This window comes from Hypanus sabinus, chromosome 4 (assembly GCF_030144855.1).
Source record: "Hypanus sabinus isolate sHypSab1 chromosome 4, sHypSab1.hap1, whole genome shotgun sequence".
NCBI classification, from domain to species: domain Eukaryota; kingdom Metazoa; phylum Chordata; class Chondrichthyes; order Myliobatiformes; family Dasyatidae; genus Hypanus; species Hypanus sabinus.
This window is the reverse complement of record NC_082709.1, coordinates 96,434,135-96,459,286: the sequence shown is the minus strand read 5'-3', so window position 1 is coordinate 96,459,286 and position 25,152 is coordinate 96,434,135. Positions and strand designations below refer to the sequence as shown.

Sequence of the window (25,152 nt, the reverse complement as noted above, 5' to 3'; positions counted from 1 at the left end):
ATGCATGTGTTTGAAGTCGGAGACAGAGTTGGAGAGAGTGGAGTGGAGAAGTTTCGGAGTCTGTCCACCAAGAGCAAGGTTTCATTGATCTAAGCACTAGGTTGATTTGGAAAGGTTGGGTATGGGCTGAAATGTGGCAGTGGGGTCCAGGCCCAGAGTATATCAAAACGTGGGGCCTTAGTGAGAGGAATGGCCTATTTAGTCAATTAAATGGATGGATTGGATTGGAAAAAGCAGGGTGTTGGGACTGGAGGTGAGAGTTGGGCCGGTCCTCCTCCACAACAGTTTACCCTGCTGTTTGCTGTACTGAGGCTGTGGGCCTACTCTGGGGTTCATGCCTGTGGACTCACTTTTGATCTGAATGCTGTTGCTTGCTTTAGTTTGCATGTTTTATTTTACCTATTTGCACATTGGGTGTTTGTTGGATTTTTAATGGGTTCTTTTGGGTTTCTTGTTTTGTAGTTGCCTGTAAGGAAACGAATCTTGGGGTTGTATAATGTATACTTACGTTGATATTAAATGAACTTTGAACTTTGTTCATGGTTAAGTGCTCAGATAGGGTTTCAGTCTCATTATTTATTTTATACTCTCAAACCTAAAGTGCAGGATAGCAACTCTGCATGAACTTGTAGTTTAAATGGGGGGGGGGGGGGGGAGAGAGGAAGAGCACTGATTTATTTGCTGTGTTTACAAAATTTGATTGTATAAATCATTAGAAAGGAATTGCACTAGATGTTGACTTATGACAGGTTTATTCCTTTACATACAAGTTGAATGGAGAAATTATAGTGGCAGAATAATACACTAATTACACTGGAGATGTTTATGTAGAAGTGACTTGGATTTGACCAATTTTGTTACTAAATGCCATATTTTTTTTTGTGAACCCCTTCAAATTTGTTCTCTGGTGCAGAGAAAATTGCCAAACTTCAGCTATTGTACCCATATGCCAAATGATTGCGATTGACTAAAATCAGAATTTAAAAGGTAAAATCTCTAAAGCCTGTAGTGATGAATTAAGCTGACAGCTACCTTGGCAGCAACAGCATGAATCTTTGTTTTTGGAAATTATTCACATGTTACGTACTCGTGACACGTGACAGTGGTACCCTTGTCACGTGACTGGGGTTGAAGCTATGCTGGACTTGAGGTAATGGTCTTGTGATGGTGGAGTGACATCATTTTCCCGCCAGTAGAGGTCATGTGACAGGTTTTTTTTCAGGTTATAAAAGGAGGACCCCTCCCTGTGAGGAGGGGCAGTTCGTGGCTGGATTTGCCATGTTGACTTCATGCCACTGCGTGATTTAATGTGATGACGCAGTTTAGTTGAAAGATGAAATTTTATCTAATGCCTAAAGTTGAGAATTAGTGGAGAGTGAAGATCGAAGTTCGGGAGTTAAAGATCGAGGAGAATTGATTTCGACAGTGAAACAGGTTTGACCTTGTTTGATCCTTCTTCGGAAGGAATTTGTTGACTGTTCTCGTGTTAATCCCCGCGAAATAGCAGAAAGGATTGGGTATAGTTCTGTAAATGAAAGGTCAGTGCCTTTAAGCTGTTTCGTTTCGTAAATTCTTCGTGGGAAAACGTTCGATCTTGGGAACAGAAGCAACATGACATGAAAGAGAATTTAAATCGTTTTAAAAGGTCTCTCCCTTAAATGGACTGTGAGCATTTTGAACTTTTGGCAATACTACTTTAAAGAATTGTTTTTGCAACATTGCTTTAAGAACTGTTTAAGCTGCCGCACAGCAGCTGATTTCCGGTTACGTTAGTGATTTGTTTACTTTTGGGGGGGTTTGTCTTCAGTGTTTAATAAACATGTTATTTGTTATAAAAAAAATCCCTGCCTGACCCATTATATTTATTGTTGCCTGAATTCATAACACACACACATCCTGCAAAGTAAAATGGAAAAAAGTTAATCAAGATAAGTTGATCATTCGGAAGTTTTCTTGAAAGTTCCTTTAAGAATTTGCCATTCTGCATGAATGTTACACGGATGAAACTAGGATTCTAATTGGGCATGGAGTTGGGAAGTGTCTTCTTACCACTGGTTCTCAATAATTGATGTATCAGACAATGGATCTCATGAGCTCTGTGTTGGGCAGAGCAAGTGTGGCTAAACCTGCAGCTGTTGCTGCCTTCAAAAGCCTCTTGTTTCTGCGGTGATAACCAATCATTCTGCAGTGGTATTCTCTATGATAGTTGCAGTTGGTCTATTTTGTTACATGATAAGGTGACCACAATTTCAAGTACAAAGTATTTACTTGAATAATATTGAAGTACTTTAAACTTAATGTTAGCTTGAATCAGTTATTATTTGAGCCTGTTGTCTTTAGTTTCAACACCCTTCTCAGCTCTTGTATTATTCAGTGGGATTTTTTTCTTTTAAAGAATACAGACTGGATTGCTGAATGCTATGTATGATCAACTATTGGAGGTACATTGTTTTAGGGATTTTTGAAATTTACATATACTAATTGTTGCAGAAGCTCAGTTTTTTTATAGCTTTGTCAGGAGAACAGTTTTTGAGTTTTATAGGTGAACTTAACCAATTTTATAGAAAGTGTTTGATATTTATATGTTTAGGTATATTGCTGTTGAGACAAAATGGATTTAAAATTGTTCTTTTTCCTCCAAGCATTGCAACCTATATTTTGTTTTAGTTAAAAACGTTTCAGTAGAGCTGTATTCTTTTTATTGGATACAAACAAAGATTTCTTCTAGGTTAATTTCTTCTAGGTTGTTCAAAAACATTAGCATATTTTCAATTTCCATGTAAGTTTGCCTGCATTAAAACCAATTCGTATTGGAACAAGATTTTATTTTGAAATATATTTGTGATATCTTAATTAATCCATTACATTATGGTGTCTTTGTGTAGATTGGCAAAATGGAGAAGGAGAGGGATCACAGAGAGATATTCAATATTCCAGTTGTGTTTATTTCTATATTAGTGTGAGCATGTAATATTGTAGGTGCCTACAAATTTGGTCACCTAATTACAGGAAGGATATTAATAAGGGTGAAGGGGGAAAAGTTTAAAGGGAACATTGGGGGGCTTCTTCACGCAGAGAGTGGTGGGAGTGTGGAATGAGCTGCCAGATGAAGCGGTGAATGCATGCTCACTTTTGACATTTAAGAAAAACTTGGACAGGTATATGGATGAGAGGAGTTTGGAGGGATATGGCCCAGGTGCAGGTCAGTGGAACTAGGCAGAAAAACGGTTCGGCACAGCCAAGAAGGACCAGAAGGCCTGTTTCTGTGCTGTAATGTTCTATATATTACTGGCATGGTTAGAGCATTGGCTGATTGGAGGCAGTGAGTGCAAATTGATGGCTTTGTTGCTAAGTTTGCAGGTGATATGAAGGTTGGTGGAGGGGGAGGTAATGTTGAGGAAACAGTAGGATACAGAAGGACTTAGATTAGGAGAACGGGCAAAGAAAGTGGCAAGTGAAATACAGTGTCGGAAAGTGCATAGTCATGCACTTTGGTAGTAGAATTAAATGTGCAGACTATTTTCTAAATGGGGAGAAAATCCAAAAATCTGAGATGCAATGGGACTTGGGAGTCCTTGTGCTGAACAACCTAAAGTTGAATTTATAGGTAGAGTCAGTAGTGAGGAAGGCAAATGCAATGTTGGCATTCATTTCAAGAGGTTTAGAATACAAGAGCAGGGATGTGATGCTGAGGCTTTATAAGGCACTAGTGTGGCATCACCTGAGTATTGTGAACAGTTATGGGCTCCTCATAGAAGAAAATATGTGCTGACATTGGCGGGGGTTCAGAAGAGGTTCACAAGGATGATTCCGGGAGTGAAAGGATTATAATATGAGGAACATTTGATAGCTTTGGATCTGTACTCACTGGAATTTAGTAGTATGAGGGGGATCTCACTGAAACCTTATAAAAGTTGAGAGACCTAGATGTCGAAAGGATGTGGAAATAATACACATGATAGATGTGGAAAGGATGTTTCTGATGGTGGGGGAGCTAGGGCAAGAGGGTTCAGCCTCAGGACCATTTAAAACAGAGATACAGAGAAATTTCTTTAGCCAGAGGATGGTGAACTTGTAGAATTTATTACCACAGGCAGTTGTGGAGGCCAGGTCATTGGGTGTATTTAAGGCAGAGTTTGATAGATTCCAAGGTTATGAGGAGAAAGTCGGGGAGTGGGCTGAGAAGGGGGAAAAGGTTGATTGAATGGTGGAGCAGATTCGATGGGCCAAATGGCCTAATTCTGCTCCAATGTCTTGCGGTCTTTTCAGACTAGCCTTTCAAATCTTTTCTCATCTGACCTGCCATTTCAGGCTTTGTCTTGTGAAACACTGTTCAAAATTCGAAGTAAATTTATTAAATTATATGTATGTCACCATATGCAACCCCAAGACTGGTTTTAGAAGCATAGAAACCCTACAGCACAATACATGCCCTTCGGCCTGTTGTGCCGAACACATAGAAATTAGTAGGCTTACCTATAGCCCTCTATTTTACGAAGCTCTATGTACCCATCTAAAAGCCTCTTAAAATACCCTATTGTATCTGCCTCCACCACTGTTGCCGGCAGCCCATTCCATCACTCTCTTGAGTAAAAAACTTACCCCTGACCTCTCCTCTGTACCTACTCCCCAGCACCTTAAACCTGTGACCTCTTGTGGCAAACATTTTAGCCCTTGGAAAATGCCTCTGACTATCCACATGATCAATGCCTCTCATCATCTTGTATACCTCTATCAGGTCACTTCTCATCCTCCTTCACTCCAAGGAGAAAAGGCCATGTTCACTCAACCTAATAAGGCATGCTCCCCAATCCAGGCAACATCCTTGTAAATCTCCTCTGCACCCTTTCTATGGCTTCCACATCCTTCCTGTAGTGAGGCAACCAGAACTGAGCACAGTACTCCAAGTGGGGTCTGACCAGGGTCCTATATAGCTGCAACATTACCTCTCGGCTCCTAAATTCAATTCCACGATTGATGAAGGCCAATACGCCATATGCCTTCTTAACCACAGAGTCAATCTGCGCAGCTGCTTTGAGCGTCTTAAGAACTCGGACCTTAAGATCCCTCTGATCTTCCACACTGCCTAGAGTTTACCATTAATACTATATTCTGCCATCATATTTGACCTACCAAAATGCACCGCTTCGCAGTTATCTGGGTTGAACTCCATTTGCCACTTCTCAGCCCAGTTTTGCATCCTATCACTGTCCCGCTGTAACCTCTGACAGCCCTCCAGACGATCCACAACGCCTCCAACCTTTGTGTCATCAGCAAACTTACTAACCCATCCCTCCACTTCCTCATCCAGGTCATTTATAAAAATCACGAAGAGTAAGGGTCCCAGAACAGATCCTTGAAGCATTCCACTAGTGAGCGACCTCCATGCAGAATATGACAGTCGGTCACCAGTGGAGTGCCTCAAGGATCTGTTCTGTGGTTTTCCTGTGGGCTTACACAGTAAATCCAAGAAACATAATAGAATTAATCAAAGACTGCATCCAAGACAGTCAAACAACCGATGTCCAAGGACAACAACTTGTGCAAATACAATAGAGGAAATGAAATAAGTATCAAGAGTGGGAATAGAAAGTCATGCATCCATAGGTTATGGAAACAGTTCAGTGATAGGGCGAGTGAAGTTATCCACTCTGGTTTAAGAGCATTATCGTTGAGGGTAGTAACTGTTCTTGAACCTGGTGGTGTCAGTCCTGATCTCCTGTACCACCACCTTGATGGCAGCAGTGAGAAGAGAGCAAGCCCTGTGCGTTGGAGGTTCCCGATGATGGTGCAGTTTTCCTGCGACAGTGCTCTGGGTAGACGTGTCTATTGCTGGGAGGGCTTTACCTGTGATGGGCTGGGCCATATCCACTACTTTTTAGAGGACTTTCTGTTTGAGACCATTGGTGTTTCCATAATATGTTGGGACGTAACCAGTCAATAAACTCTCCACCACATGTTGAAAGAAGTATGTCAAAGGGTTTAAAGTAGAATTACAGCACATGGGAATTAGAGTGCCAGAACAATTAGTGGAGAGGTTGTGGAGGCAGATGTTGGTAAGACTTCAGACAAAGTTAGTAATCAAAAGGTTGAGCATGCTGTGACTTGTGTCCTGAGCTGTGTACCGTAGATTCCGGACTACAGAGCGCACCTGATTAAAAGCCGCACGCTCTAATTTTAGAAAGAAAGTCAATTTTGTACTTGTACAAGCCGCACCGGAGTTTAAGCCGTAGGTGTCCCACGTTGTAATATGAAATATTTACACAGAAAGATATTACACGTGAGGATTTTTTTAACTTTTAATTAAATCCGTATGGTAACATAAACAAATATATATTGCAAATGCTTTTTTTCGAACAATGCCTGTAACACAGCTACTTTTAAATATACATACGTATCGGTAACACACAAATTATGTTGCGTATACGTTTTTACTGAACAGTGCACGAACAACATTCCAATATCTCCTAACGACTGGTAAAAAAAATATATACTGCAGCCTACCAGGCAAAGTTATTGATCGCCTTCTTCATCTTCCTCCTGCGCACTAAAACTATCAAAGGCCTTCAGTGTCAGAATTGAATAAAACCTCAGGATCTCGTCACTCACTTCAGTCTCTTCGTTGTCGCTCTCACTTGAGCGCACACGGTCCTCTTCATCACGCAGCAGTCCAGCCTTTCGAAACCCGCTGGTGATGGTGGAAGTTGTGACTCCGCTCCACGCATTTAGGATCCACTGGCAGACTTGAGTTAAAGATGCTCTTCGCATGCGTCCTGTTTTGGTAAAGGATTTCTCGCCGCTCGTCATCCAAGCCTCCCACTCAACGCGCAGCGCCACTTTAAATGCCCCGTTCACGCTGATGTCCAGTGGCTGCAAATACTTCGTGGTGCCCCCAGGAATCACAGCTGGAATTGAGTTTGTACTCTTGATGGCAGCTTTCACTAAACTTTCATTGTCAGCCGCTTAAAAAATCACCATCAGTGGAAGCTTTAGTCCGGATGCTGTGCAGCTCAGAACACAAGTAAAATGCGTTCTCTCATGGCCACTTGTTTTCAGTGTGATGGACGAGTCACCTTTTTTATTAAAAAAGTCCGAGTGAGAGGCAGGTCAAACGTCAAAGGTACTTCATCCATATTTATGATATCATCTGGCCCGTTGGAATTCTCCACTATCTTTGTTTGAGTGAATGTGCGGAAGTTAGCAAGTTGTTTCTCGTGGTCGGGAGGGAGCTGCTGACACAGAGTTGTGCGTACCCTGACGGACAGGCCTTTTCGTCTCATGAATCTAAAACACCACGATGGCCCACCTCTAAAATCTTCAATTTTCATTTTGGTGGCGATTGCTTTAGCCTTCAGTCTGATCTGCACGGTGGAAACACCGCGGCCGCCTGCTCTCTGTGCGTTAACCCAGTCTTCAAGAAGGTTTTCAAGTTCGGGCCATCTGCTATGATTACCTCTGAAAGCTTTTGTCGTCTTTTTGCATTGACTCAGTACTTCACGCTGGCGTCTCCACTGTCCCAACATTGATTTATTTATGCCAAGATTATGTGCAGCAGCTCGATTTCCTTCTCAACCACCAGATTGATCGCCTTTAACTTAAAAGCTGCATCATATGCTTTTCTTCGAGTGTTTTCCATGTTGATGAGGGTGAGTACAAATGACTGATTTACAATAATTTAATTGTGAAAGTGGGCTTGATTTATCGTACAATTTCATTGGACCTCTGTGAACTACTCATCAATTTTATTGGTCTACTGTTACGAGGCAAAATGTTTTTGGCGACATGATAAAAAAACATGCATTAGCCGCACCGTAGTATAGGCCGCAGTGTTGCTGCAGTGTTCAAAGCGTGGGAAAAAAGTAGCGGCTTATAGTCCGGAATTTACGGTATATTTCAATGGAAGAATTATAGGAAAGGCAGATAATATTACTGAAAATGAGCTAGCTGGTTTACAAACAAGGGTAATGTAGAGAGAGGCGAAGTTATTGATAAGGTAAAATTACAGTCAACAGGATGAGTTGAAACGTAAAAGGTGGACACAATTAAAAAGGGTGAATACAGGTATCAGAATCAGGTTTGTTATCACTGGCATGTGTCATGAAATTTATTAACTTAGCAGCAGCAGTTCAATGCAATACTTAATATAGAAGAAAATAATAATAAATAAGTAAATCAATTACAATATACTTATATTGAATAGATTAAAAATTATGCAAAAACAGAAATAATGTATATTAAAAAAGTGAAGAAATGTTCAAGGGTTCAATGGCCATTTAGGAATAGGATGGCAGAGGGGAAGAAGCTGTTTCTGAATCACTGAGTGTGTACCTCCTACTTGATGGTAACAGTGAGAAAAGGGCATAATCTGTGTGATGGGGGTCCTCAATAATAGACATCATCTTTCTGAAGTATTGCTCCTTGAAGATTTATAGATGGTATTTGAGCTATGCCTAGCCACACGATCGTGTATATAGAGAGTAGAATAGTAAGCTAAGCACACATCCCTGAGGTGCACTAGTGTTGATCGTCAGCAAGGAGAAAAGGTTATCACGAATCCACACAGATTCGTAAGTTGAAGATCCAATTGCAGAGGGAGGTACAGAGGCAGGTTCTGCAACTTCTCAATCAGGATTGTGGGAATGATGGTATTAAATGTCGAGCTATTGTTGATGAACAGCATCCTGATATTTGTGTTGTCCTGGTGGTCCAAAGCCCTGTGGAGAGCCATTGAGATTGTGTCTGCCATTGACCTATTGTGGCGATAGGCAAATTGCAATGGGTCCAGGTCCTGAAGGTGTTATGTTTGAATGCGCTTGGTATACAGAATAGAGTAGATGAACTTGCAGCACAGGTGCAGATTAGCAGGCATGATGTTACAGGCATCACTGAATCATTGCTGAAAAAAGATTCTAAGTGGGAGCTTAGAATCCCTCCTCTGAGCTCCCTCTGCACCAATCCCGACCTCATTATAAAACCTGCTGATAAGGGGGGAGCTGTTGTTGTCTGGCGTACTGACCTCTACCTGGCCAAGGCACAGCGACAACTCTCTGATACCTCCTCTTATTTACCCCTTGATCATGACCCCACTAAGGAGCACCAGGCCATTGTCTCCTATACCATCACCAACCTTATCAGCTCTGGGGATCTCCCATCCACTGCCACCAACCTCATAGTTCCCACACCCCGCACTTCCCGTTTCTACCTCCTACCCGAGATCCACAAACCTGCCTGTCCAGGTAGACCCATTGTCTCAGCTTGCTCCTGCCACACCGAACTAATTTCTGCATACCTTGACACTGTCTTATCCCCACCTTGTTCAATCTCTTCCCACCTATGTTTGTGACACTTCTCATGCTTTGAATTTTTTCAATTATTTTAAGTTCCCTGGCCCCCACCGCCTTATTTTCACCATGGACATCCAGTCCCTATATACCTCCATCCCCCACCCGGACGGTCTCAAAGCTCTTCGCTTCTTTTTGGATTCCAGACCCAACCACTTTTCCTCTACCCACTCTCCTCCGTCTAGCGGAATTGGTTCTTACTCTCAATAATTTCTCCTTTGGCTCCTCCCACTTCCTCCAAACCAAGGGTGTAGCCATGGATCCTGCATGGGTCCCAGTTATGCCTGCCTTTTTGTTGGCTTTGTGGAACAGTCCATGTTCCAAGCCCATACGGGTATCCGTCCCCTTCTTTTCCTTCACTACATCGACGACTGCATTGGCGCTGCCTCCTGCACGCATGCTGAGCTCGTTGACTTTATTAACTTTGCCTCCAACTTTCACCCTTCCCTCAAATTTACCTGGTCCATTTCCGACACCTCCCTCCCCTTTCTTGATCTTTTTGTCTCCATCTGTGGAGACGGCTTATCTACTGATATCGACTATAAGCTTACAGACTCTCACAGCTACCTGGACTATTTCTCTTCTCACCCTGTCTCTTGCAAAACTCTATCCCCTTCTCACAATTCCTCTGTCTCCGCCGCATCTGCTCTCAGGATGAGGCTTTTCATTCCAAGACGAAGGAGATGTCTTCCTTTTTTAAACAAAGGGGCTTCCCTTCTTCCACCATCAACTCTGCTCTCAAAAGCATCTCTCCCATTTCCTACACAACTTCCCCCGCCCCATCTGCCCGCCAGTCCGGATAGGGTTCCTCTTGACCTCACCTACCACCCCACCAGCCTCCAGGTCCAATGTATGATTCTCCGTAACTTCCGCCACCCCCAACGAGATCCCACTACCAAGCACATCTTTCCCTCCCCACTTCTGCTTTCCACAGGGATCGCTCCCTATGCGACTCCCTTGTCCACTCGTCCCACCCATCTCCCTCCTGGCACTTATCCTTGTAAGCGGAACAAGTGTTACACTTGCCCTTACACTTCCTCCCTCACCACCATTCAGGGCCCCAGACAGTCCTTCCAGGTGAGGTGACACTTCACTTGTGAGTCGGCTGGTGTGGTATACTGCGTCCGGTGCTCCCGGTGTGGCCTTTTATATATCGGTGAGACCCGACGCAGACTGGGAGACCATTTCTCTGAACACCTACGCTCGGTCTGCCAGAGAAAGCAGGATCTCCCAGTGGCCACACATTTTAATTCCACATCCCATTCCCATTCTGATATGTCTATCCATGGCCGCCTCTACTGTCAAGATGAATCCACACTCAGGTTGGAGGAACAACACCTTATATACCGGCTGGGTAGCCTCCAACCTGATGGCATGAACATTGACTTCTCTAACTTCCATTAATGCCCCTCCTCCCCTTCTTATCCCATCCCTGACATATTTAGTTGTTTGTTTTTTTTTCTCTCTCTCTGCCCATCACCCTGCCTGTTCTCCATCTCCTTCTGGTGCTCCCCCCCCCTTTCTTTCTCCCGAGGCCTCCCGTTCCATGATCCTTTCCTTTCTCCAGCTCTGTATCACTTTCACCAATCACCTTTTTAGCTCTTAGCTTCATCCCACCCCATCCAGTCTTCTCCTATCATTTTGCATTTCCCCCTCCCCCTACTACTTTCAAATCTCTTAGTATCTCTCCTTTCAGTTAGTCCTGACGAAGGGTCTCGGCCCGAAACATCAACAGTGCTTCTCCCTATAGATGCTGCCTGGCCTGCTGTGTTCCACCAGCATCTTGTGTGTGAAGTTTGCACAGGTCACACCTTCCCTGGAAGAGAGTCTAATAATAAAAAAATCTACATCAAAGTGTATATATACACTTTGATGTAGATTCCTCAGTGGCACATGACATGGGTAGCAATCCTGAAATCACCAATTTGGAGGTCCTGTCGTTTTATCAAACACCTAACTGCCTGAACTCACTTTGCAAGAGCCCCATCCTCATCACATTCTACAGGGGTTGTATTGAGAGCACCCTGAGCAGCTGCATCACTGCCTGGTTCGGAAATTGCACCATCTCAGATCTCAAGACACTGCAGCGGATAGTGAGGTCAGCTAAGAAGGTCATCGGGGTCTCTCTTCCCGCCATCACGGACGTTTACACTACCTGCTGCATCCGCAAAGGAAACAGCATTATGAAGGACTCCATGCACCCCCATACAATCTCTTCTCCCTCCTGCCGTCTGGGAAAAGGCTCCCAAACATTTGGGCTGTCATGGCCAGACTATGTAACAGTTTCTTCCCCCAAGCTATCAGACTCCTCAATAGCCAGAGCCTGGACTGACACCTTGCCTATTGTCCTGTTTATTATTTATTGTAATGCCTGTACTGTTTTTGTGCACTTTACGCAGTCCTGTGTAGGTCTGTAGTCTAGTGTAGCTTTCTCTTTTTTTTTACGTAATTCAGTCTAGTTTTTTACTGTGTCATGTAATACCATGGTCCTGAAAAGCATTGTCTCATTTTTTACTATGTACTGTACCAGCAGTTATGGTTGAAATGACAATAAAAGTGACTTGACGTCACCATTCCCACCTTTGTCATTGGTACTGACATGGACCATAACCTTTGGTTGCACATCCTCCCCTTTAAGAATGCTAAAGACTTGATCTGAAATTTCCCTGGGAGGTAACATACCACCCTGGTAGAAGAAATAAAAGCATAGACTATTTTCTAAATGGAGAGCAACAACAAAAATCTGCGGTGCAAAGGGGTTCTGGAGTCTTTGTGCAATATTCCCTAAAAGTTAATTTGCAGGTTGAATCAATGCTCCTGTGATTGAATCGAATGCAATCAAAGGCAAATGCGATGTTAGTATTCGTTTTGAGAGGACTAGAATATAAAAGCTAGGATGTAATGTTAAGGTTTTATAAAGCACTGGTGGGGCCTCACTTGGAGTATAGTGAGCAGTTTTGGGCTCCTTATCTTAGAAGAGGATGACATTGGAGAGGTTCAAAGGTTTATAATAATGATTCTGGGATTGAAAGGCTTATCATTTGAAGAGAGGTTGATGGCTCTGGGCCTCTACTCACTGGAGTTCAGAAAACTGAGGGGTGATCTCATTGAAACTTATCGAGTGGTGAAAGGCCTCAATAGAGAATGTGGAGAGGATGTTTCCTGAAGTGAGGGGAGTCTAAGACCAGAGGGGACAGCCTCAAAATAGAAGGGTATCATTTTAGAATGGTGACGAGGAGGAATTTCTTTAGTCAGAGTGGTGAATTAATGGAATTCATTGCCACTGGCGGCTGTGGAGGCCAAGTCATTGGATATATTTAAGACAGAGGTTGATGGTTTCTTGATTTGTCAGGTCTTGAAGGGAAACAGGGAGAAGGTAGGAGTTTGGGGCTGAGAGGGACAGTGGATTGATGAAATGGTAGAGAAGACTTGATGGGCCAAATGGCCTAATTCTGTTCCTATATATAATGGTCTTACCTTATGCCATCCAGGAATCTCATTCACATCCATAGAACCTACTGTCTGTTCCCCTCACCAATGAATCCCCTTTCAATACAGCTGTCTCTTCTCCCCTTCTCTTCCGAGCCTCAGCATTACATCCTTGCTTTTATATTCTAGTCTTCTCGAAATGAATGCTGTTATTGCATTTGCTTTCCTTCCTACTGACTTAACCTGCGAATTACCCTCCTGGGAATCCTGCACAAATCCCAAGTTGCTTTGCACCTCTGATATCTGAATTTGCTCCCCATTTAGAAAATATTTAGTCTTTTTTTTCCTTCTATTAAAGTGCTTCCCTACACAGTATTCCATCTTCCATATCTTTGTCCATTCTCCTAATCTGTCAAAATCCTTCTGCAGACTCGCTGCTTCCTCAACGCTACCTGCCTCTCCACTTAACTTTGTATTGTATGAAGCAAGGCCACAAAGCCATTATTTCTGTCATCTATATCACTGATGTATAACGTGAGAGTTAGCAGTCCCAACACCAACCACTGCAGGATACCACTAGTCACTGACAACCAAATAGCAGAAGTCCCCTTTATTCCAACTCTTTGTCTCCCTTTGTCAGCCAATTCTCTAGCCATGCTAGTATCTTTCCTGTAATACTATAGGTTTTTAACTTGACCCTTGCCAAGTGCCGAACAACCCAAATGATCTGGAACTTGATCTAAAGTCCGACAGGCCCTGCTTTTAAAAAAAATGTATGGAATGATCCGTGTATGGATATGTGCAATGATCTTTATGTGTGGAAATGTATGGATGGCATGCAAAACAATGTTTTTCACTCTATCTCTGTACCTGATGATAATAAACAAAGTATTGTTAGAGCTTTGCAGTCTCTCACCATTTATCTTAAATGCTTTAAAAAAGAATTTAAATGCACAATTTCACATTGTTCTATATCCTTTGCTCACTTATTTCTTTGCAACAATATGAAGCATATAAAGTAAAACTGAATGTGAAGGGAGAATATATTTGTTGATCTGTGTGATAAATTGCTGTGATTAATTGCTGTCATCATTGTTAACAGGAGGTATGTGATGGTATTTATTGTTTCAGTCAGCTGTACTGTGCAAAACTTGGCTTTGCATGCCATCAATACAGCTCACTTCATTACAGCAATGCATTGAGGTAGCAGCGTGCACTGATCTGTGACCCTGTGATCTGTGACTCCCTGCAATTTTCTCCATTTCAACCAGAGTTGCCATACCAAGCTGTGGTGCATTAAGCACAGAATATATAACTGATTCATTATGCTGTGCTGTTAGGGTATAGATCCTGGGCTGCGGCAGTATTTCGGAGATGGATCATGTAATACAGAAAGAGAAAAATTGTGGAATGCAGATATGAACAAAATGTGACCATATTTGTGTCCCTGCACCTTAGTTATAAAATGTTGCAAGAGTGCGTATCATAGACAATTTGGAATGAGAATCAGGAAGATGTGAAGTGTGGAAAAACTGGATATGTAAAGTGATCTGCCAGCTGTGGATGTGCTTTGATTTGATGCCAACTAATGCTCTAAGTTTTAGCATTTGAACTCACTTATAATTACAATTTTTGGAGTGTCAGATCAGACATCTGTGCCCATCTCCAGGACTGACCATGTAATGAAACAATACCTTAGCTTCCAGTAAAACCTGCTGCATGACACCTGGTCCTCCTGCTTTGGGAAGATCAAATACAAATAAGACCATAAAACATAGGAGCAGATGAGGCCAATAGGCCCATTGAGTCTGCCCTGCCATTGAATCATGGCTGATTTATTTTCCTTCTCAACCCTATTCTCCTGCCTTTGAAACCCTGACAAATCAGGAACCTATGGAGTGATTGCTTTCTCAAGCACCTCATTCATTTGATCAAAATTTCACCATGGTTCCATGTACTCTACTCTTCCATTCAAAGTGGTGTGTTATAATGACCTGTTAACTTGGGTATTCTCAAGGATGGAGTCCCCAGTGCTTGCTATGTGTTTGCAAACTTTGCATTATATGGAAATTTGATTAATATTGCTGTAGGTTTCTATTTAATGCAGCCGGGATCTGAATTCGGTTGTTGCTGTTGGTGTGTAGTCTCTTTGATTCATCCTTTTGGGTGATTTTTTTTTGTTAAAATTACATTATTTAGAAAAAGAAACTTGAGCATAAGTTGACTTAACTCGCTTTGGCTGCTTGCTTCCACACTGCTGACTATTTTCAGGGTACAGAGGCACAGTTCACAGTTCAAAGAAAATGTATTATCAAAGTACATATGCGTCACCATACACAACCCTGAGATTTATTTTCTTGCAGGCATACTCAGTAAATCTATAATAGAATAATAACCATAATGAATGACCACACCTATTTGAGCATTCATTCGGTGTGCAGATAACACGAACTGTGTAACTACAAAGAGAAAGAAGTAGTATTTTTTGGTAATGTATTGTTATTGATAAAATGAAGTGAAGAGTCTTTGAAATTGTGTCCATAGGTTGTGGGAACATTTCAGTGATGGGGCAAGTGAAGATGAGTGAAGTTATCCCCTTTGGTTAAAGAGCCTGATGGCTGAGGGGTAACAACTATGCCTGAACCTGGTAGTGTGAGTCCTGAGGCTGCAGTACCACTGTCCTGAGGGCAGCAGTGAGAAGAGAGCATATCCTAGGTTGTGGGGTCCCTGTTGATGGCTGCTGCTTTTCTGCAACAGTGTTTCCTGCAGATGTGTTCAATGGAGGGGAGTGCTTTACCCATGATGGATTGGACTGCATCCTTCTCCGGCACCTGTAAGTAAGACAGAGAGGGAGATGCAGGTAGATGGCACTGAATGCTGTTGCCCACTTTGGCTCTTATCCTTGTTGATTTTAACCTTGATTGATGCTTTAATCAGCGAGATCAACGAGAAATATAGCCTATCATGGGTTTGTGCTCTGCCATTAGGCCACACACTCCGTTTTCCCTTAAAGCCAGCAAAAGTGCCAGTTGGCCCAAAAACACATTATCCAAATGTAAGTTATAGGCTCCAGTGACACACAGGTTAGTAGTGTCAACTAAACTTCTATAGTTGTACCATGGAGAGCATTCTGACAGGCTGCATCACTGTCTGGTATGGCTACTGCCCAGGACCAAAAGAAGCTGCAGAAGGTTGTAAATCTAGTCAGCTCCATCTTGGATACTAGCCTACAAAGTACCCAGGACATCTTCAAGGAGTGGGTCTCAGAAAGGCAGCATCCATTATTAAGGACCTCCAGCACCCAGGGCATGCCCTTTTCTCACTGTTATCATCAGGTAGGAGGTACAGAAGCCTGAAGGCACACACTCAGCAATTCAGGAACAGCTTCTTCCCCTCTGTCATCCGATTCCTAAATGGACATTGAATTTTTGGACATAACCTCACTTTTTTTTAATATACAGTATTTTTGGTTTTGTACTTTTTAAAAATCTATTCGATATATGTAATTGATTTACTTGTTTATTAGTATTTTATTTTTTTCTCTCTGCTAGATTATGTATTGCTTTGAACTGCTGCTGCTAAGTTAACAAATTTCACGCCACATGCAGGTGATAATAAACCTGATTCTGAATCTAATAATAGAAGTATATTTAAAAGGAGGAGGAGAAGAAGTAGTTTCATGAACTGTCTACAGGACATTGCCGTTAGAGGCATTGGTTGCTGGCCCCATCTTGCTCTATTCAACACAGAATAATTAATGCCATAGTGTTAATTTTAGACCATTTGGCCTATCGGGTCTGCTCTCCCATACCATCATTGTTGATTTATTATCCCCCGAACCCCATTCTCTAGCTTTTTCTTTGACATCCTGAATAATCAAAAACCTATTATCCATTGCTTTAACTATACTAAATGACTTGGCCTTCACAGCCATTTGTGCCAACGAATTCCACAAATTCATTACTCTCTGGCTAAAGAAATTCCTCCTAATATTTGTTCTAAAAGGACGGACATTACACTATTCTGAGGATGTGTCCTCTGGTCCTACACTCTCCCACTAAAGGAAACATCCTCTCCACATCCACTGTATCTAACCTTGTAATATTCAATAGGTTTCAGTGAGATCACTCCTCATTCTTTTAAACTCCAGCAAGTATAGCCCCAGAGCCATCAAACATTTCACATATGATAAGCATAGAAACATAGAAATCTACAGCTCATTACAGGCCCTTCGGCCCGCAATGTTGTGCCGACCATGTAACCTACTCTAGAAACTTCCTAGAATTTCCCTACTGCTTAGCCCTCTATTTTTCAAAGCTCCACGTATCTGTCTAAGATCAAATTGTATCCACTTCTACCACCTTCGCTGGCAGTGCATCACCACTCTCTATGTGATAAACTTACATCTGACATCTTGTACCTGTTTCCAAGCACCTTAAAACTGTGTGCTCTCATGCTACCCATTTCAGCCGTGGGAAAAAGCCTCTGGCTATCCACACGATCAATGCATCTCATCATCTTATACACCTCTATTGGGTCACCTCTCATCCTACATCGCTCCAAGGAGAAAAGGCCAAGTACACTCAAAGTATTTTCATAAGGCATGCTCCCCAATCCAAGCAACGTCCTTGTTAATCTCCTCTGTACACTCTCTATAGTATCCACATCTTTCCTGTAATGAGGTGACCAGAACTGAACACAGTACTCCCAAGTGGGGTCTGACCAAGGTCTTATATAACAGTAATTATCTCACAGCTCTTGAACTCTGTCCCACAGTTGAAGAAGGCCAACGTACCGCACGCCTCTTAACAACACTTAACTTGCGTAGCATGCTTTGAGTGTCACATGGACAAGAACCCCAAGATCTCTCTGATCCTCCACACTGCCAAGAGTCTTACGACTTCATTCCCAGGATTGGTCTCATAAATCTCCTCTTGAACCTCTCCAAAGCCAGCACGTCCTTTCATAGATAAGGACCCAAGACCCCTCACAATGCAGTCTGACCAATACCTTATAAAGCCTGAATATAAGAGCATCCTTACTTTTGTATTCCAGTTCTTGAAATGTATGCTAACACTGCATTTGTCTTCCTTACCATCGACTCAATCTGCAAGTTAACCTATAGGGAATCCTGCACAAGCAGTCCCTGATTTGTGAATTTTCTCCCCATTTAGAAAATAGACATCACCTTTATATTTCAGCTACAAATTCTTTGCCCATTCTTCCTATCAGTCTTAGGTCCTACAGACTCTTCTTCCTCAACGCTACCCGCTGCTCCACTTATCTTTGTATCATCTGCAAACTTGGTCATAAAGCCATCAATTCCATCATCCAAACATTGGTATCTAAGTGAAAAGAAATGGTCTCGATGCTGACCCCCTGAGGAACACAACCAATCACCAGCAGCCAGGAAAGGCACTCTTTATGCCATCCTTTGCAGCCTGCCATCAGCTAATTTTCTATTCATGCAAGTATCATTCCGTATTACCGTGGGCTCTTATCTTGTTAGCAGCTTTATGTGTGACACCTTGTCGAAGATCTTCTGAAGATCTGAATAAACACCATCCACTAACTCTCCTTTGTCTATACTGCCAATTATTTCCCTAAAGAATTCCAAAAGGTTTGTCATACGGGATTTCCTTTTGAGGACACCGTGCTGACTTTAGCCTATTTTGCAAAGAACACTGATCAGTCGATGAACAAAATCATGAGTGGACCCAACTGTTTGTGCCAGCTCTGCCTTAATGTGTTTGTTGTCTGATCCTTGGCTACCATAGTTACTGTTTTAAAACTTAATTTACAAATAAGTTTTTAAAATTAACCATTGATCATCAACAGGTTGGTATTTTGGGCTCCACCCACTTCCATGTTCCATATTGATATGGTAGACCAGATTAAAGAATGTGTCTGATTGTTCATGGAAGGTCCAGTTGGTTCTCAACTCATATTATGGTGCATCACATAAATTTACAAAATTCTTCCCCTCAGACCCTTTAAATTCGGAGAACTGTCTCACAAGTAGTCCAGCATTTGACACAGAAATTTCACCCTGATTATCACTTGCCATCCTCCCTTAGCTGATAAGTATTCCTCAACAACTCTTAGAGGAACTGATAGTAGCACGGGCACAGACTACTCTGGATGAGGAATTTCATTCAATGTCCATCAATAAGAGCCATCAACAAGAATGACTTTAACTACCTACTCCTAATATTGAATGGCTGATTGTTGCCTCATACCATCAATATCCCGAAGGTCACTATTGACCAGAGTCCTAGCTGGTCAAGTTTCATTGATACCATGGCTTGAGTGCAGGTATCCTGTCTTGGGTGACACAACTTCAGACACCCACAAAGCTTTTTCACCAGCTACAAGGAATATTTTACTTGTGTTGTTCAAATCATGAAAATGGGTAAAGCAAATAAATTCCATCATCTCATGCAGGTCGAGCAGTTTCATATCACAAACAGGAAAGACTGTCCAAATTTTCAATAGTTTCTGCCAGATTCTTTGTGGCTGTTGTTTGTCTCAGCCTAACAGCCTATTGTTCAGCAAAGTTATGAATAGCAGGTTAATAAGCACTTTAAAGGTGCATTTATGGGAAGCGGGATAAACACGTACTCAAAAATAAGATATGGAAATGTTAATGTAGTAAGATGAAGCAGGATAGACAAGTTGGGCTATTTTATTTCTGAAGATTCCATTTGCTTTGTTGCTTCAAAGGAAGTATACATTTTAGGGGAGCAAAAAGGTCTTTATTGATACCAGTCCCACAAGCAATTGTTCAGAGCCATTTGGAACCCATGTTTTCAGCTGAGGTCATTTGTTTTATAAAGAAATTGAAAATTCCAAGTTCCCAGGGAGATCAGATTCATCGTTACTGACAACAACAGTCATTGTGGCAGACTGTTTTTCATAATATTGTTTTAGCATATTTACATGATAAAGCTGCGTTGGCCTTCATCGATCTGGTGTTTTTACCACATAGTTCACATTATTAACTTCAGATATAATCTCGTAAGGACCATGAAATTTAGCTTGTAAAGGGTTCGTTTGCACAGGGAAAAGAACCAACACCTTTTCGTCTGGCTTAAATTACCTCATTCTAGCATCCTTGACATACCAAGTTTTCATTCTTTCCTAAGCAGATTTTAAATTTTCCCTTGCTAAGCTATAAGCTTTTTGCAATCTTTCCTTAAATTTGAAGACATAATCCAGCAAATTAGTATGTAGTTCTTTGTTAACCCACTGTTCTTTTAACAATGCCAAAGGACTCTGTGCCCAAACACAAGTTGAAAGGGGCTAAAGCCTAGGGACCCCTGGGACTCCTGCACTGACTCTCTTACTGCAAACAAAAGCAAACGAACTCCTTCATCCCAATCCTTTTCATTTTCAACACAGAATGTCCTAATCATGGTTTTGAGAGTAGAATGGAACTTTTTGAAGGCCCCTTGTGATTCTGGATGGTACGCCGACAATATAATCTGTTTGGGTCCCAGTTTATAAACTACCTGCTGAAATAATCCAGACATAAAATTACTCCCTTGATCAGACTGGATTTCTTTAGGTAACCCAAATAGAATAAAGAATTTTATGAGAGCCTTTGTCACAGTTTTAGCTTTTATATTCCTGAGAGGTATGGCTTCTGAGAATCTAGATGCTGTGCACATGATGATTAGCAAATATTGATGGCTAGCTTTACTCTTTGATAATGGGCCAATACAATCTACAATAACTTCAGAAAACGGTTCACCAAATGCAGGAATAGGTTTCTGTGGGGCCACTGGGGTGACTTGATTAGGTTTATCCACAACCTGACAAGTGTGACAAGTTCGGCAAAATCTTGTCACATCTTTTCTCAAACCAGGCTGGTAGAAGTGTTTATAAACCTTGTTCATAGTCTTCTTCACACAGAGATGGCCACCCAAAGGCATACTATGAGCCAAAGTTAAAATCTTATTCCTATAGACTTTAAGAACTACTGCCTGGCGAACAATTGCCCATTCCTCACTTGCAGGAATCTCAGGTGGTCTCCACTTCCTCATTACACTCCACTATTGAAATAATACCCTATAGGTACTTTCTCAATTTCACTATCTGGAAGAGCATTCTCTCTTAAGGTGGCAATTTCAGGATCTCTGCTCTGCTCCGCTATAATCTCCTTCCTAGACAGAGAGAAATCATCACTGTCAAACTTGCAATAAGGATCTTGATCAAACGATGAGCGTAGGAAAGTTCCTGACAAATCATCAAAATCTGAATCCCGATTTGAGCTGTCATGAGTATCAGACCCATGCTGCACAGAACCATCTGCCTTGGCAGACTTTTTGGCCATAGCTCGGGTTACTGCACAGGAGTGATACATGTTAGAATCCATCTTTGGATTGGCTTAGTTGTCAGCTGCACTGCAGGAACAATTTTCTCACCTGCTAGGTCATTTCCTAACAATAAAGAAACACCATCCACTGGTAAACTGGGTTGTAATCCAATTTTAACAGGTCCTGAAACTAACCCTGACTGTAAAACTACTTTGTGCAGAGGTACAATTCCTCGTAGAAGATTTAATTCACCAGTGTCAGTCTCCGAGACACGAGTTATTCTCTGAAGTCGGTTTTTATACAGGAGAGAGTTCGCAGCCACATGCACTTCGGGCGTAAGGTAGCCAACTCCGAATTTGTCGGTTCACAGAGGTAATATTTATACCCAAAAGCAGGGCACTACATTCACAAATATGGTTACCGATTCCAATTCTTTGATTGATTGGCAATTGCATAGCTAAGCACGCGAAATACTTGGAATAAGTATAGACGCAAGCAAAATACTTGGAATAGGTATGGACGCAAGCAAAACACTCGAAATAGGTATATAGCTCAGAAGCTTCGCCAGACACATTGTCTTGCAGTAAACTAAGTTCCCCTTCTTTGTGGTCGCCACATACTGACCGTATTCTATTCTAGTTACCTGTTCTCTCTACTCTGAATTTCCCTAGTACATACTCTGATCCCAGCCACTTGCTCCCTTCACTACACTTACCCCTAACCCTCTTCACATCTTCATTCCATCCTTTTATCATTTCAATGATAACCCCTCAAGATCGTGGAAATCCTCCGGCACAGGGTCGAGCACTTTGGTGGCCGCGGCGGTTGCCCTGACCACCAGCATCGGCTTAGCCAGCAGCAGGCCCCCCAGTGAGGCCATCATTTGGTTGAGGACACATTTCACAATGGCAATATAGACAAAAATCCCCATAATAGCTGTCAGCGCGTAGATAGCCCCATGTATCAGCCAGTCCTTTCACGCTACCAGTCCCCAATCTCCCCATCCTGCCCAATCTGTTCCTTCCTTAATGGATCCTAACTGCTCATCTATTTGGTTCATGTACCGTGTTATGTTGGCTGTAGCGTCGTCCAGTCCCATTATGCATTTGTCTTGCACGATGGCACACAGCCCCACCCTCCCTGGCAAGGAGGTAATCAAGACCATAGCGGTTTTGCATTGAGAAGAGCCACAGCTGGTTAAGTCTGTCAGTTTTGAGTCTCAGTGCCCCCCTGGTGGTGTTCCCACAGGCCAGATAGTTCTGGTTGTGGGCCGCCATAGCGGCTGCCGATGCTCCCAAAGAGAAAAACCCGGCTGCTCCGTATCCAGCCACCTGACCTGCGGTGAGGGCAGTCAGGACTTGGTAATCCGCATGAAATCCTTGAGAGACCTCCCTCTTGTACCTCCCAGGCGGGTGGGCAGGGGACCCCAGGTGCCAGGGCAAGGGACAGCAGTAGGAAGGAAGGTGCCATAGGCCACCGTGGAAGGGTATGGGTATTCCAGAAAGTTGGTGGCAGTGTCGTTATAGAGGAAGAAATATCCCGGGAGGGTATACATGGTCTCAGTGCAACCTTCACCCTTTATGTTTCTATTGTCGCTCCACTGCCCCACACCGGCAGAAGTGTACACTCGTTTGGCACCCTTGTGATAGTCAGGTAGAGGGAACACATGGTCATTAACTGGGAGGTGGGTACGGTTCCCCTCCCTGCAAAGGAGTTGGACCCCCTGGGTCAGGGGCTGGCACTTCGTCTCATTGCAAGAGCAAGATATCCCTAAGGGGTCCTTGGTGGTGTGACATGCTCTTTTCCTACGGGGTTGGTAGAGATGCAGGTGACGTTATTCGAGACATATACATCTGAACATCCCCATCCTATGCCGAAGTAACAATTCTCATAGGCTCGGTCACCCTTCGGGGGTTCGGGATTCCTCTCTCACCAGAGGTCCTCCTGATCTGACCAATGATAGATGGACGGGGGAAATAGGCAGTCCGCAACAGGGGCCTTGGAAGAGTCACGGGTGAGTTCCACCCTCTTTTCCTCGGGCAGTGTTTTGCTGAGGGGGGCACACCGGAAGAGTTGATCAGTACGATTTCAGTGCGGGAATATGGAAATAACGAGGAGACGTTAGTAGGATGGGGGTAGCAGACAATGGTCGTAGTTCCGTATAGTCGTTTGTGCACGTTCTGGAAATAGTTTTCACCTATAAACCCTGAGGGAGGTCTTCCAAGGGAGGGGCTCTTGGGGAAACACCCATCCCTTCTTTGTCTTAAAAGGTCCCCCTTTGATCTCTCTGAGAGGGTTGGGTCCTCATCCAGAACATCCTGCAAACACCTCCCCTTGTACAACTGGTCTTGTAAGTGACCCTCTGCCCAATCTCCCCTGCAGGTGAAGTCAAACCTGCGATTCCGGTACCGACAGGGAAAGGCCCAGTAATTCCTGCCACCTAGCACCAGCTGATGGTCCGGTTGTGCAAGTCTCCCGGTACAATAATTAACCCTAGTCACTGCCCATTTCCCTAAATGGCATTCTCCATCACTATCACATAACAGGACATCCTGTTTGCAAAGATGGTATACTCTTCTACCTCTAAAAGAATATAGATAACCCATTGCATCCTACCTTCCATCACCAAAGAACAATTTCAAGGATGTGGCACCGCAAAGAAAAAAGTTTAAGCATGCAACAATTCAATCAAGTCCGTTTATCAGTCCCTTTATTCATCTGTAGGCTCTTGCGGGTCCGGGGTCCAGCGCTTGCAGTCGCTCAGATCGATCCAGCGCTCTTGTCCTTTCACCTTAACAACGGAGGGGGTTTGCAGGAGGACCAGGTACAGCCCTTTCCACCAGGGTCCCAGCTTGGGTCGATCCCAGTTCCTTAACAGGACCCAGTCTCCTGGTTCTGCTCCCTTCCACTTGCCCTGTTTGTCAGGGACTGGTCTTGAGGCTTCTTTCACCTGGGTGTGTAGAGACTTTAAGAGACAAAGTTAGATGCTTGAGATAGCACTACAATTCCTCACCCATCATTTGTAAATCTACTTGTATTGGCGGGGGATTCTGGTCCCAGCCCCATGGGGTTGTATTCGGGTGCCCGTAAGCTATTTCAGCAGCAGTTAACCCGGTACCGGTTTGAGGTGTAATGTGCATGTGGTACAGTGCCAGGGAGAGGACTTTGAGCCAATTTAGTCCTGTTTCAAGGGTCAATTTAGTTAGTTTATCCTTCAGGATGCTGTTCGTACGATCCACTATTCCTGCAGCTCGGTGGTGATAGGCACAGTGGAATTGTTCAATCTTCAGTATTTCGCAGAGCTCTTTATTTACTTTTCCAAAGAAGTGTGGACCGTTATCAGATGAGAGTCTTTGTGGGATTCCAAAACGAGGAATAATGTCTTTTAGCAGTATTGGTACTACAGTGGAAGCCTTGTTAGTTGTAGGGAAGGCTTCAATCCATTTGCTGAAGGCGTCAATGATAACTAAACAGTACTTGTAACAATTCACCTTAGGTAACTCAATAAAGTCCATTTGTAATGTGTCAAGCGGTCCTGCTGGGGTTGGGGTACACCCTTTATCACATCTGATAGGTTTGCCCGGGTTTACTTTGTGACAAATTTAAGCAACCCCTTGCCTGTCTCTCTGCTGCCTTATTTAAACTGGGGGACCACTGTGTTTTTAATAATAACATACACATTCCCCCCTTTCCGAGGTGGGTGTCAGAGTGGAGGCGGTCTACCAGGACAGGCAGGAGAGTATCAGGAAGGCAAGTCTGGCCTGCCGGGGTCTGCCAGAGGCCCGTTGCGTCATTAATAATACAACCATGTCTTTTCCAAATATCAATTTCTGTCGCAGGGGTGTCCCCCTGTAATTGTGCGATGTCGGATATGCCTGGGCTATCAGCTGGCTGCCTGGCAGGCAAAAGGCACAGGGCCGAATCCACTGTCACAGTCTCAGAGGGAGGAGGCTCTCATGGCTGCCAGGTCTGCCTTTACTAACAGGAGAGTCATCGGTCAGGTGGGCGGCACACTTTATAATAGCAAGTTTCTCGGGGAGCAGGATGGCTTGGAGCAAGCTGGA

At 43.2% G+C, this 25,152-nt stretch overlaps 1 protein-coding gene across 7 annotated transcripts in view; it reads left to right on the top strand.

Moving 5' to 3' along the window:
- Window positions 1-25,152, top strand: part of lrch1 (leucine-rich repeats and calponin homology (CH) domain containing 1) — a 484,761-nt gene that overhangs the window by 49,605 nt on the left and 410,004 nt on the right. The window lies entirely within an intron of this gene.